Genomic DNA, 15,009 nt, shown 5'->3' on the forward strand with positions numbered 1-15,009 from the left:
GATTGATCCGGAGAATGCAACATCTCATAAGCCCAATGAACTCCCCATTTCTGATCTTACCCATTCTCTTTAATTTCTGTCATTTATATTTATGAGCAATTCCCCCATTCCCATTTAAGATTCTGCAATTTACTTTCTGCCATTTACTTTCCCGCATTTAACTTTCTACAATTCTCAACTCAATTTCTGATTCGCTCAACTAGAACATTCCTCTAATTAAAGTTTCTTGATCAATCAATCCTTGTGGGATTCGACCTTACTCTATTGTTAGTTTTTACTTGACGACAAATTCGGTACACTTGCCAAAGGAAATTTGTTATGAGACAAGTTTTCCGTGCATCAAGGGTCGAGTTCGAGGGTTAGACGAACGGCATGGGTGTGACTGTCATTGGCTTACACAGATGACGATGAAGGTGATGAAGATGAACGAGGGTTGAGAAACGAGGGTTGAGGGCTAACGATGAAGGCTTCGACAGATAGAGGGTCGGGTGCGAGGGTTAGAGGAAAGGCATGGGTGCGAAGGTCATTTGCTTAGACAGATGATGATGAAGGCGATGAACGGTATCGGACGATGAAGGCATGAGGACGAAGGTCATTGGGTTAGAGGAAAGGCATGGCTGCAATGAACGATGAACGATGAACGATGAAGATGGAGATGTTGTTTCAGGATGATGACGGCGTGGGTAACATTTAGGGTTTTTTTTTGGTAGCTGGGTCACTTTTAGGGTTAAAACTAGTGTGATGTTGTTTGAGGGTTAAAATTGAAAACTAAGCGAAAAAAAGTTAAGTGTGAAAAATAATTGGGTGGGAAACTAAATTTGGGGGGAGGGAACTCTATCGGTACGTTTTTTTGTGGGGTGCCAAAATAAAGAGAATATGGGCACGTTATAAAGAGGTGACAATTGAAACACAAACTAGCCACGCTTTTCAAGCGTGCCGGTTTTCCTCTATAGGCACGCTTTTAAGCGTGACAAAAAAAAGGTGGCCAAATTTTTAATAAGTGGCCACCCTCGTAAAAGCGTGCCAATTTCTCTTTATCACCACGCTTTTCAAGCGTGGCAGTAAAAAAGCATGGCCAAATTTCAAGTAAGTGGGCACCCTTGTAAAAGCGTGCCGATTTCCCTCTATAGCCACGCTTTTCGAGCGTGGCGAAAAAAATGTGGCCAAATCACAAATCAGTGGCCACCCTCGCAAAAGCGTGGCCATAGACCACTTTTGGGGACGCTTTAAAAGCGTGGCAAGAAAAAAGTGTGCCGATAGGCCTTTTTTCTTGTAGTGAAGGAATGAAGAGAAAAGCATGCAAAGTGGAGGAATCATGGAAAATCAAGGATTTGGGATGCACACACCGACGCGCACGAGCAGTAGACGCGCACGCGTGGAATATGAAGTCGCATGGCGACGCGTACGCGTACATGACGCATACGCGTGGAAAGCAAAAATGCCAAGCGACGCGTACGCGTGACCCACGCATACGCGTCGTAGCTCGCATGTGACCTCATTAAAGTGAAAACGCTGGGGGCGATTTCTGGGCTTCCCAAACCCAAATCCAACTCATTTCTGAGCCTATTACATACAGAAATCAAGAGGAGTCTAGAGGGGAGAACACATAGTTTAGTTTCATCATGCTTTAGTTAATTTCTAGAGAGAGAAGCTCTCTTCTCTCTAGAATTAGGTTAGATGTAGATTAGGATTTCTTAGATCTAGGTTTAATATCTTGCTTTGATTTACTTTTCCTTTCCAATTTCTTGTTCCTCTACCTTTGCTTTCTTAGTTTAGCATTTTAATCCTTGTAATTGTTTACGTTGTTGTTGATGCACTCTTGTTTCTTCTATTTTTCTTTAATGCAATTAGTGTTTCATGTTCCTTATTTGTTGATTTGAGTTGTTGTTGTTAATTTCCTTGCAATTAGTAGTTGTAGATTTACATTTCTTGCAATTTTATTTTATCTTCCTTTTATGTCTTCCAAGTGTTTGATTAAATGCTTGGAAGGATGCTAGAGTAGATTTTTCTCCTCTTGGCTTGAGTTGAGAAATTGGAGACTCTTGAGTTATCAAACTCCTTTGTTGATTGATAATTGGAAGTTGCTAATTGACTTGAATGCCACTAAAGCTAGTTTTCCTTAGGATTTGACTAGGACTTGTGGACTCAAGTTGATTTATCCACTTGACTTTCCTTCATAGTTAGAGGTTGACTAAGTGGGAGCAATGGAAAATTCTCATCACAATTGATGATGATAATGAGGATAGGACTTCTAATTCTCATTCCTTGCGAAGAGCTTTCTTAGCTATTAGTTTACCCCTCTTGCCATTTATCTTTCAAGTTCCTTATCCAAAACCCCAAAATATGCATCTCATAACCAATAACAAGAACACTTTCCTGCAATTCCTTTGAGACACGACCCGAGGTTTGAATACTTCGGTTATTTTTATTGGGGTTTGTACTTGTGACAAACAATTTTTTGCATGAAAGGATTATTTGTTGGTTTAGAAACTATACTTGCAACGAGATTTCATTTGTGAAACTCTAAACATCAATTTTCCGTTCAGCAAAATGGCGCAGGTCGTCCGACCAGTCGGCGCTTTTGGGTGACAAATTTCTAATCCCAACACTTGTGCATTACATTTTTAGGTCTTTTAGGATTTTTAGTTGCATTTTCTTAATTTTGTATATATATATATATATATATATATATATACATAATAAGCTTAGTCAAAATAATGAAAATTTTTCACGGAATTTATCTATAGGGCATTGACATCCCAATTGATTTGAGTAAAAATTATTCATCAAACTTGCTTGAATTATACATTATGGAACATGTTTTGAGCTAAGAACACAAGCTTGTGAGATTTGAGCCCAATTGCGTGGTTACATCTTTCTATGATTGTAATCTTTGATTTGTTTGATTTTTTATGTCCATTATTTTGTGTATACATGAATTTATATGATTGAGGCCATTGTTTCATTTAGCTCACTTATCCAAATAGCCTTACCTTCTATCTTCCTTTGTTAGCCAACTTTGAGCCGACGATTAACCTACTTGTTCTTAATATTAGCACATTACAAGCCTTAAAGTGAAAAACAATAAATGTCCTTATTTGGATCTTTGATTAGCTTAGGCTAGTGAGTGTGTATCATTCAAGTGTGGGAAAACTTGGGACATTGGTTGAGAAAAAGGGTAGTTTTGTATTTTCAATGAAGATCTTGGGAAATGGGTACATACTCATGTGCTAATTAAATGTAAAACCATATGCATTGATACTTTTGTATATACTTTATTACAAAAAAAAGAAAAAAATGATGAGAAAAAAAAGATAAAAAAAAATATAGATCAAAGAAAAAAAAAGAAAAAAATAGAAAAAGAAAAGAAATAAAAAAAAGGGGGACAAAATACCCCAAAGTGAAGCCCAATAATAATCAATGCATATGAGTTGTGATCAAGAAAAGAATGCATGAGTGTGTGAAAAGTGAAGATTGGGTAGTTAGGTTGTTTAGAATTGTATAGGTTGTTATATAGGTTAGGTGGGAAGTCTAAGCTTATCAAAGATTCAAATTTCAAGTCCACTTGACCATATGCATCCCTACGTTGACCCTAGTCCCATTACAACCCATGGAAAAGACTTCATGATATTTGTATGCATGCATGGAATAACTGTTGATTGTTAGATGAAAAACAAATCTTGGAAAGCATGATTAGGAGGGAATTGAGTGAATCAACCCCATACACTTGAATGATTAGAGCGGATACACATCCGGTGAGGGTTCGATTGCTCAATTACATGTTTTCACCTAGAATCATCTCTTTTCTTGCAATTTTATAAAATCTTTCAAAACTCAATTCAATTGTGGGGTATGGCTTGGTTGTTAATACCCTTAGCCCTTATGTTTATATTGATTTTCTTGGGAATTGATTTATTTTGACCAAGTAGTTGCATTTAGAATAGGTTGCATTTATTTAGTTTACATTTTAATAAATGTTAATACCCTTGTCTCTTTCTTGGTTTAAGCATGAGGACATGCTTGGTTTAAGTGTGGGGAGATTTGATGCACCACTATTTTGTGGTGCATTCTATGCTGAATTTAGGGGATTTTATCACCCTTTCCCCACATTTATTCCATGAAATGGTATGGTTTCATGTATTTCTCCTAATTAGTGCTTAAATGTGAAAATATGCTTTTTAGGCCCTTAATTGGTTAATTTTAATTCACCTTTGATTTCACTAGATGCCTTGATGTGTGTGTCAGTAATTTCAGGTTGAAAAGGCTAGGAATAGATCAAAGGAATGAAGAGAAAAGCATGCAAAGTGGAGGAATCATGAAAAATCAAGGATTTGGGATGCACACACCGATGCGCACGTGCAGCAGATGCGCACGTGTGGAATATGAAGTCGCATGGCGACGCGTATGCGTACATGATGCGTACGCGTGGAAAGCAAAAATGCCAAGCGACGCGTATGTGTGACCCACGCGTATGCGTCGTAGCTCGCACGTGACCTCATAGTGAAAATGCTGGGGGCAATTTCTGGGCTTCCCAGGCCCAAATCCAACTCATTTATGAGCCTATTACTTGCAAAAATCAAGAGGAGTCAAGGGGAGAGAACACATAGTTTAGTTTACATCATGCTTTAGTTAGTTTCTAGAGAGAGAAGTTCTCTCTTCTCTCTAGAATTAGGTTAGATGTAGATTAGGATTTCTTAGATCTAGGTTTAATTCTTGCTTTGATTTACTTTTCCTTTTCACTTTCTTGTTCCTCTACCTTTTCTTTCCTAGTTTAGCATTTGAGTTCTTGTAATTGTTTACTTTGTTGTTGATGCACTCTTGTTTCTCCTATTTTTCCTTTTAATGCATTTTAGGTTTGATTTCTCTTATTGTTGATTTGGATTGTTGTTGCTAATTTCCTTGCAATTGGTAGTGTAGATTTACTTTTCTTGCAATTCTATCTTGTTTTCTTTTTGTGCCTTCCAAGTGTTTGATTAAATGCTTGGAAGGATATTAGAGTAGATTTTTGTGTTATTGGCTTGGGATGGTAACTTAGGTGAAATTGAGTTGCTAATGTCCAAGTCTTGATAATTGGTGTCCATTGACTCTAGCTTCCACTAAGTTAATTAGTGAGTGGTTAGGACTTATGGATATAGATCCTTAACCATCAACCCTTGCTAAGACCTTTTTACTATTAGAGTTTTCTTTACTTTCTTGCCATTTATCTTTCATGTCTCTTAACCAAAACCCCAAAATATACATCCCATAACCAATAACAAGAACACTTTCCTGCAATTCCTTTGAGAGACGACCCGAGGTTTGAATACTTCGGTTATTTTTATTGGGGTTTGTACTTGTGACAAACAATTTTTTGCATGAGAAGATTATTTGTTGGTTTAGAAACAATACTTGCAACGAGATTTTATTTGTGAAATTCTATGCCACGAAAATTTCGTTCATCAAAGTCTCAAATAGAGAACTAAAGCGAATCCTAGAGAGGACAGTAAGCATTTCTAGAAAGGATTGGGCTAGAAAGCTTGATGATGCACTGTGGGCATACAGAACAGCTTTCAAAACCCCCATTGGAACCTCACCATATCAGCTGGTATATGGGAAATCCTGTCATTTTCCAGTGGAACTAAAACACAAGGCCTATTGGGCAACTAGATTCCTCAACCTTGATGCTAAAGCAGCTAGAGAAAAATGACTACTCCAACTAAATGAGTTGGATGAATTCCGACTAGCTGCATTTGAAAATGCAAGGATCTATAAAGAAAAAGCAAAAAGATGGCATGGCAGGAAGATATCTTCAAGAGTCTTTGAAATAGGACAAAAGGTCCTGCTCTTTAACTCAAGGCTCAAATTATTCCCTAGGAAACTCAAATTCTACTGGAAGAGACCGTATGTGATTACTAGTGTATCACCTTACGGGCACATAGAACTTCATGGTAAAGATCCAGACAATAGGTTCACTGTCAATGGACAGAGGATCAAGCATTACCTTGAAGGTGATATAGAGCCAGGAGGCTTAACACTGCTACTAAGATAAGTATAGTGAAGTCCATCTAAAGACATTAAAGAAGCACTTGTTGGGAGGCAACCCAATTATTAACAGCATAGTATTTTCTATTTTTCCAATTATTCATGTTTGAATTAGTTTTCTCCATATTTAGTTTTAATTAACTTGCTTTTCAATTATTAGTGACCATGAACAGTGTTTAAACAAAGATAGAATGATGCAGAACAGAAAACAAAACACCCTGGAGGAAGCACTTCTATGGCGTACCCTATACCTTGAACCAACTGGGACGAGAGTATTGCTTGAAAGCTTGTAATAAATAGCTGCCTTGAGGTAGAACATTTAGAGTCAAAGCCAAGAAACCAGAACAAGACCAAATGATCATCACAAAGAAGAAGAAAGGAAAAGCTGACTTCAAGGTGGAAAACCATAAAGAAAACTCTATAAGATGATCTGGATGGAATTCTTGAGTGTTGATCTTCTTTGTTACAGGATTATGCTATAAAGAAGGGCCAAAATAGAACCATATAAAGCATTATCGCTCACTCCTGAATTTAATAGATTAAAATCTTCACCTGACTTTGCATGATTCTTTATTTGCTTGAGGATAAGAAAAATCTCAAGATTGGAGTTATGATGCATGAGCATCTTTTAATACTTTTTCTTGTCATTTCTCTTAATAAAGTTAGTGATCTTTCTTTAAATTCTTTGTGTTTTAGTCAATGTTACTTTGAGTAGTTTATGTTTTTGTAGAAGATTGGTGAAAGAATTTTAACAAGAACAAAGAGGAAGAAAGACAAGCAAGTGAGGATGGCATGCAACGCCATCCATGGAATGCCACGGCATCAAGGGAAATTGAGGGTGGTGTGCAACGCCACCTATGGCGTGGCACGCTGGGCTGATGCCAGGGCATCTTAGGCAAGTTTCACTATCCTTTTTTCTTGTTTTTAATAGGTTTTATGCGCTTTCTTGAGCTATAAGTAAGCCATTTGGGTAGAAATTCATGTATGCCTATATTCATTCAACCATGAGTAATTTGATGTAATTTCATGATGATTTATGCTATGATTACTTGTATGCTAAGAATGATAAGAATTCTCATGACTTTAGCAAGGCTTTGATGCATTCATTGGTTGATGATAGGAGAAGGAAAGCATGGAGGAAGGTTGAAGAAGGAGCATGAAAAGGATGAAGAGGAAGCAACGTTGGTGGCAAAGTTAGACCACCAACGTTGCCTCAAACGTTGGAAGAGAAACAGAGTACTTCTCTGAAAAGAATGCTGATGCTCATGTTTGAGGTAGCGTTAGACATCCAACGTTACCCCCAACGTGGTGATAAAAACTTCAATTCTGGAGCTAAGTAAATTTTTAGTGTCAGGTACGTGTCTATGACGCGTACGCGTTAAAAAGCAAACTTTGATATCCGCGCGGAAGTGTGCATCACGCATACGCGTAAATGAGCATTTTTAACCCTTTTGGGCGGAAGCGCAAGGTACGCGTACGCGCGAAAATCGAACGTTGGAGGTCCAATGTTGCCTCAAACGCTGCCTCCAACATCCGCGATGCCAAGCCTAGAAGTTGGAGTTGAGAATTTTGAATCGACGCGTACGCGTCAGTGACGCGTACGCGTGGATAGAACAAAAGGCAATGCACGCGTAAGCGTGAGGCACACGTACGCACTGATGAAAAATAATACCAATGTGCGCGTAAGCGTGCAGTACGCATACGCGTGAAAACGCAAACGTTATAGGGAATGTTAGGGGTCCAACGCTGCGGCCAACGTCCCCTGCTTTGTTTTAAAACTACAAAATGAAAATCTTGCATCCACGCGCACGCGTGCAGCACGCGTACGCGTGGATGAGCATTTTTGACCCTTTAGCGCGGAAGCGCACGGTACGCGTACGCGTGGGTTAGCTAACGTTGGGCCTCCAACGTTGAGTCAAATGCCAATGATAGCAAGCTTTCTGGTTTTGCTGGTTTTGTTCCAAATGGCGTTTGAGTCAACATTGGACCTCAAATGTTTACTCAAACGTGAAGCATCAGGATTCAAAATTCGCACAGATCTCTTCTCAACACCAAGGAAAACCAATTGGATCCATTTTCAACCTAATTCCATCAAGGCCAAAAGCTCAATTCAAAGCTTGAAGATCAATGGAAGAAAGTGTATAAATAGCTTAGAATTTAAGTTAGAGGGGGACTTGGCTTTTTCTTTTCACTTTTCAATTATTGGGCACTTTTACATCTTTTGTAATTTTCATTCTCTGTTAGTAAATTTCCAGAATGTATCGTTCAATTCGAATTTCCATTTTGAGAGCTATGAATAACTAAACCCCTTTCATTGGGTTAGGGAACTCTGTGTAATTCAATGGATCAATACTAGTTTTCATTCATCTTCTTCTTTCTTTTCTCTTGATTTTACTAGAACTCTTTCGTTCTTCATCCAATTGGATAGTTATCTTGGAAAAGAAGCTATTCATAATTGGATCTCCTCGGAACCTTGGAAGATGAATGAGGAGATCATGCTAGAATTGCTTTCTCACATTGGATTAGATTGGGGTTTGGATGGATATAGTGACATGTAATCTTACCAACACTTTGATCTATGAATTTGTGTGGTATAATCAGTTACCAAACTTCATCTCTTTCCATGAGCACTTAAATCAAGGAATTGGGCAATTGTTCATGCTTAGAGAGATTGGTGAGCCAAGGAATTGGGATCCAATTACTTAAGATTTCCAAGGAGATCAATGAATGCATTGATTGTGGAAGAGATGAAAATGAATTTGATCCGGAGAATTATATATCTCTTGAACCCAATGAATCCCCCATTCTTTGATTGATGCCAGGGCATTTTGGCCAGTTTCACTGACCTTTTTTTTTACTGTTTTTAAGGTAGTTTCATGCATTTTCTTAGAAAATAAGCTAATTTTGGGTAGATATTCACTTACATCTTGATTCAAGCATACATTGTGCACTTTACATGATTTCATGAGAATTTTGCATGAATTATATGACAAATTAGAGGATGCATGTCTCATGATTTGGATTAGAACTTTGATGCACTTTATTGTTTGATTTCAGGACAAAGGAAGCAAGGAAGAACCACGTTAGCAGCAACGTTAGTCTAACTAACGTGACCACTAAGGTGGAATGGGAGCTAGCTTGCAACGTTAATGAGAAAAGTAATCGCCAATAAAGCCCTCGAAGCCATCATAACCCACGTTAAGAGTCACGTTAACTAAGTTAACGTGAACTCTAACGTGGAAGAAAGAAAATGGAGCCAACGTTGGTGACACTTACCTTTGTCACTAACGTTGGACCAAGCTCATAAGTGGCCACGTTAAGAGCCACGTTAACTTAGTTAACGTGGACTCTAACGTTAAGAAGCAAAAGAGAAGCCAATGTTAGTGACATTCACCTTTGTCACTAACGTTGGCCAAGCCTCCATAAGCCACGTTAACTTCCACGTTAACTTAGTTAACGTGGAAGCTAACGTGGAGAGAGCAATTGATAGCCAACGTTAGTGACACTTACCTTTGTCACTAACGTTGGGGTGAACCACCAAGAGCCACCATGAGCAACGTTAACTCCCACGTTAACTAAGTTAACGTGGAAGCTAACGTGGATAAAGAGATGATGAGCCAACGTTAGTGACACTCACCTTTGTCACTAACGTTGGAGATGGCTAGCATGACTACGTTAGAAGCCACGTTAACTTAGTTAACATTGACTTTAACGTGGGAAATAGGGGCACATTGGAACGTTAGTGACAAAGGTAAGTGTCACTAACGTTCTCGAAGGATTGGCATTACTACGTTAGAAGCCACGTTAACCTAGTTAACGTGGATGCTAACGTAGGGACAAGGGAGGACTCTCCACGTTATTGGGAAAGGTAAGTCCCAATAACGTGTGCGAAGGACCAAGAGGCAAAGTTAGTGGTCACGTTAGTGCCACTAACGTTGAAGTCAACGTGATCTTATTTGGGTTAGGAACGTTAGTGAAAAAGGTGATTGTCACTAACGTTCTCGAACCCACACTTTCACTTAACGTTGACACCACTAACGTCCTAAGCCAAAGTCTCTGCCTACTTCACCTTTTCTCTCTGCAAGCAAAGCTAAGCCCAAGGAAAAGGATAACAGCTTCAAACTCAAGATTCAGAGGCCCATACCCAAGACTTAAAGAGCCAACTAGAAGATCGGAAGAGTAGTATATATAGGAGTAGCTTTGAATTAATTTAGGGGGTTGGAAACTTTAGGGAGCCTTTGGCATAGAACTACTCTCTATATTTTAATTTCTCTACACTTCTAGTTTTACTTTCATCATGTATTCTCCATCTTGGTTTTCATTTTCCAGAGCTATGAACAACTAAACCCCTTTCATTGGGTTAGGGAGCTCTGTTGTAATTTGATGGATCAATATTAGTTTTCATTCTCCTTCTTCTATCTTTTCTCTTGATTTTACTAGAAAGCTTTCGATCTTCATCCAATTGGGTAGTTATCTTGGAAAAGAAGCTATTCATACTTGGATCTCTTCTGAACCTTGAAAGAGGAATGAAGAAATCATGCTAGAAATGCTTTCTCATGCTGGACCAAATTAGGTTTGGATGGATATGTGACTATTATCCTACCATAACTTGATTTGGGAAATGCATGTGGTATAATCAGTGACCATACTTCATCTCTTCTCATGAGCAATTGACCAAGGAATTGGCTATTGATCAAGATTTGAGAGATTGAATTACCAAGAAATTGGAATTCGATCACTTAAGATTGCCAAGGAGATCAATGAAAGCATTGATTGAGGAAGAGATGAAAATGAACTTGATCCGGAGAATGCAACATCTCCTGAGCCCAATGAACTCCCCATTTCTGATCTTACCCATTCTCTTTAATTTCTGCCATTTACTTTTATGAGCAATTACCCCATTCCCCTTTAAGATTCTGCAATTTACTTTCCGCCATTTTCATTCAGCTTTTTATTTCTAGCATTTACTGTTTCTGCTATTTACTTTCCCGCCATTTAATTTTCTGCAAATCTCAAATCAAATTCTGGTTCGCTCAACTAGAACATTCCTCTAATTAAAGTTGCTTGATCAATCAATCTCTGTGGGATTCGACCTCACTCTATTGTGAGTTTTTACTTGACGACAAATTCGGTACACTTGCCAAAGAAAATTTGTTGACAGAAAAGTTTTGTGCATATCAAGTTTATGGCGCTGTTGCCGGGGATTGATTTTGAATCAACAATGATTAAATTGGAGGATAACTAGATTGAGCATTTTTCTTTTGTTTGATTTAAATTTCTGTTGAGTTAATTCACTTTCAGTTTTAGTTAATTTCTTCCCTTCCCCCTTCTTTTTCGTTTATTTTTTTTAGTTATTTACAAGTCAGTTCACTAACCCACAAACTGTTTGATATATTGCATCACTCACACTAACAGTAATTCTAACAGAATAGTTTCTGGATCTATTTCCTTGCTTGTACCTTGTTGGTTGTATGACAGGAAGGAGAAGCGGGGCTTCAACTTCTTTTGATTCTGAACCAGAGAGGACCTTCCTTAGATTAAGGAGGGAAGCAAGAGGAAAAAGAGTAGTGGGTGCTGAGGAAGAGGAAGAGTACTTTGAACTAGACATGGAGGAGAATATGGAGAACATTCATGAAGAAGAGGCTCACAACCACGGCAGAGAAGGTCTAGCAAATCATGCTCGGCAAGAGAGAAGAGTTCTAGGCTCCTACATCAACCCAAACCCAGGAAACTATGGGAGTAGCATTCAAAAGCCAACCATACATGCCAACAACTTTGAACTAAAACCACAGCTCATCACCCTTGTTCAGAACAACTGTTCATTCGGAGGAGGCGTCCAAGAAGACCCTGGTACGCGGAATTGTGATTACACTTTAATTATGTAAAATTCATTGCTCTTTCTTTCCCTGGAAATGGCGCCAAAAACATGATGCCAAGACCATGGTTCACAACTCCGTGTAACTAACCAGCAAGTGCACTGGGTCGTCCAAGTAATACCTTACGTGAGTAAGGGTCGAATCCCACGGAGATTGTCGGTATGAACAAGCTATGGTCACCTTGTAAATCTCAGTCAGGCGGATATAAATTGATAATGGTGTTTTCGAATAATAATTAATAGAATAGGGATAGAAATACTTATGTAATTCATTGGTGAGAATTTCAGATAAGCGAATGGAGATGCTTTCGTTCCTCTGAACCTCTGCTTTCCTGCTATCTTCATCCAATCAGTCTTACTCCTTTCCATGGCTGGCTTTATGTGATACATCACCACTGTCAATGGCTACTTTCGGTCATCTCTCGGGAAAATGATCCAATGCCCTGTCACGGCACGGCTAATCGTCTGGAGGCATAACCCTTGTCAATGGCTTCATCTTATCCTCTCAGTGAAAATGGTCAACGCACCCTGTCACGGCACAGCTATTCATCTGTCGGTTCTCGATCATGCTGGAATAGGATTTACTATCCTTTTGCGTCTGTCACTAACGCCCCGCAATCGCGAGTTTGGAGCTCGTCACAGTCATTCATTCATTGAATCCTACTCAGAATACCACAGACAAGGTTTAGACCTTCCGGATTCTCTTGAATGCCGCCATCATTCTAGCTTACACCACGAAGATTCTGGTTAGGAGATCTAAGAGATACTCATTCAGTCGAAGGTAGAACGGAAGTGGTTGTCAGGCACGCGTTCATAGGGAATGATGATGATTGTCACATTCATCACATTCAGATTGAAGCACGAATGAATATCTTAGAAGCGAAATAAGATGAATTGAATAGAAAACAGTAGCACTTTGCATTAATCTTGGAGGAACAGCAGAGCTCCACACCTTAATCTATGGAGTGTAGAAACTCTACCGTTGAAAATACATAAGTGAAAGGTCCAGGCATGGCCGAGAGGCCAGCCCCCATGGTCTAAGAACTATGCGTTCAAAGATGGTCAAAAAGACGTCTAATACAATAGTGAAAGGTCCTATTTATAATAAACTAGCTACTAGGGTTTACAGAAGTAAGTAATTGATGCATAAATCCACTTCCGGGGCCCACTTGGTGTGTGCTTGGGCTGAGCTTGAGTGTTGCACGTGTAGAGGTCCTTCTTGGAGTTGAACGCCAGCTTTTGTGCCAGTTTGGGCGTTCAACTCTGGTTTTGGCTCCTTTTCTGGCGCTGGACGCCAGATTTGGGCAGAAAGCTGGCGTTGAACGCCAGTTTACGTCGTCTATTCTTAGCCAAAGTATGGACTATTATATATTGCTGGAAAGCCCTGGATGTCTAGTTTCCAACGCAATTGGAAGAGCGCCATTTCGAGTTCTGTAGCTCCAGAAAATCCACTTTGAGTGCAGGGAGGTCAGAATCCAACAGCATCAGCAGTCCTTCTTCATCCTCTGAATCTGATTTCTGCTCAAGTCCCTCAATTTCAGCCAGAAAATACCTGAAATCACAGAAAAACACACAAACTCATAGTAAAGTCCAGAAATGTGAATTTAACATAAAAACTAATGAAAACATCCCTAAAAGTAACTAGATCCTACTAAAAACATACTAAAAACAATGTCAAAAAGCGTATAAATTATCCGCTCATCAGACCCCAATCAACATCTAACCACCTTCCTGAGGATATGCGATACTGTGAAGTCTAATGGTGTTCATCCTGACACCAATAGACTACTTTTGTTCCCTTTCTCACTCAAGGATAAGGCATCTAAATGGCTGGAATCCTTCCCTAAAGAGAGTTTGACAACCTGGGAAGATGTGGTGAACAAATTTTTAGCCAGATTCTATCCTCCTCAATGGATTAACAGGCTGAGAGCTGAGGTTCAAACTTTCAGGCAGCAGGATGGTGAGACTCTATATGAAGCATGGGAGAGGTTTAAGGACCTTACAAGGAGGTGTCCACCAGATATGTTCAATGAATGGGTGCAGCTACACATTTTTTATGAAGGCCTTTCTTATGAATCAAAGAAGGCAGTGGACCACTCATCCAAGGGATCTCTGAACAAGAAGAAGACCATTGAAGAGGCCATAGATGTCATTGAAACTGTAGCAGAGAATGACTACTTCTATGCCTCCGAAAGAGGGAACACTAGAGGAGTGATGGAGCTAAACAATGTAGATGCTCTGCTGGCCCAAAACAAGCTCATTACCAAGCAATTAGCTGACCTCACCAAGAAGATGGAGAGGAACCAAGTAGCAGCAATCACCACCTCATCAACAACCCAAGAGGGAGTGAATGCAGAGGCAGAAAGTGAGCAGGAGCAAGCCAACTACATTGGGAATTCACCTAGACAAAATCCTGACCCATACTCCAAGACCTATAACCCTGGTTGGAGGAATCACCTAAACTTTGGGTGGGTAATCAACAAGATCAAAGCCAAGATCAGAGACGTCACAACCCCAACAACAATGTAGCTCACCAACAATTCACACAGAGAACATATCAACACCCCCATAACAACACGTCTCCACATCCATATCAAAACCAAAATAACACTCCTCATCCTTCTACCTCTAATCCCAACCTACCATCATCTAATGACAGACTTTCAAGGATTGAGAACCTGCTTGAAGGCATATGAAAAGAGATTCAAGAAAACAAGGTGTTCAAGGAGGAAGTGCGAGCAAATTTTAAGAACCAGGGAGACACCATCAAGAGGTTGGAATCTCAAGTGGGGTATCTCTCTGAGCAGATTCCCAAACCTACAGATGGATTCCCAAGTGACACAGAGAAAAATTCGAGAGGTGAAACAAAGAAAGTAAGATGGGAAGATTGCAAGATGGTCACTATAAGTGGTAAGGAGACTGAGGACAAGCCAAACAAGCCGTCAGAATAACCTGGAGATACCTCAGCAGAAAAGAAGGAAAAAGATCACCAAGAACCAAAAATCTCACAACAAGAGCTGCTGAGACTCTATGCACCCTTTCCCCAACTATTCAATGGTGCTGTGTAGAAGAGAATATACTCAAGATTTCTTGACTCGTTTGCATCTCTGCAT

The 15,009-nt window shown here is 39.5% G+C and overlaps 1 non-coding gene across 1 annotated transcript; it reads right to left on the reverse strand.

Annotated features, from left to right (window-relative positions):
* Nucleotides 1–13,816: 13,816 nt before the first annotated feature.
* LOC148568585 (small nucleolar RNA R71) lies at nt 13,817–13,923 on the reverse strand. Its single transcript, XR_015881602.1, has one exon. It is a non-coding gene; the product is annotated as a small nucleolar RNA R71 (small nucleolar RNA).
* Nucleotides 13,924–15,009: the final 1,086 nt, after the last annotated feature.

Source organism: Arachis ipaensis, chromosome B4 (assembly GCF_059453495.1).
Source record: "Arachis ipaensis isolate K30076 ecotype BB chromosome B4, ASM5945349v1, whole genome shotgun sequence".
Lineage (NCBI taxonomy): Eukaryota > Viridiplantae > Streptophyta > Magnoliopsida > Fabales > Fabaceae > Arachis > Arachis ipaensis.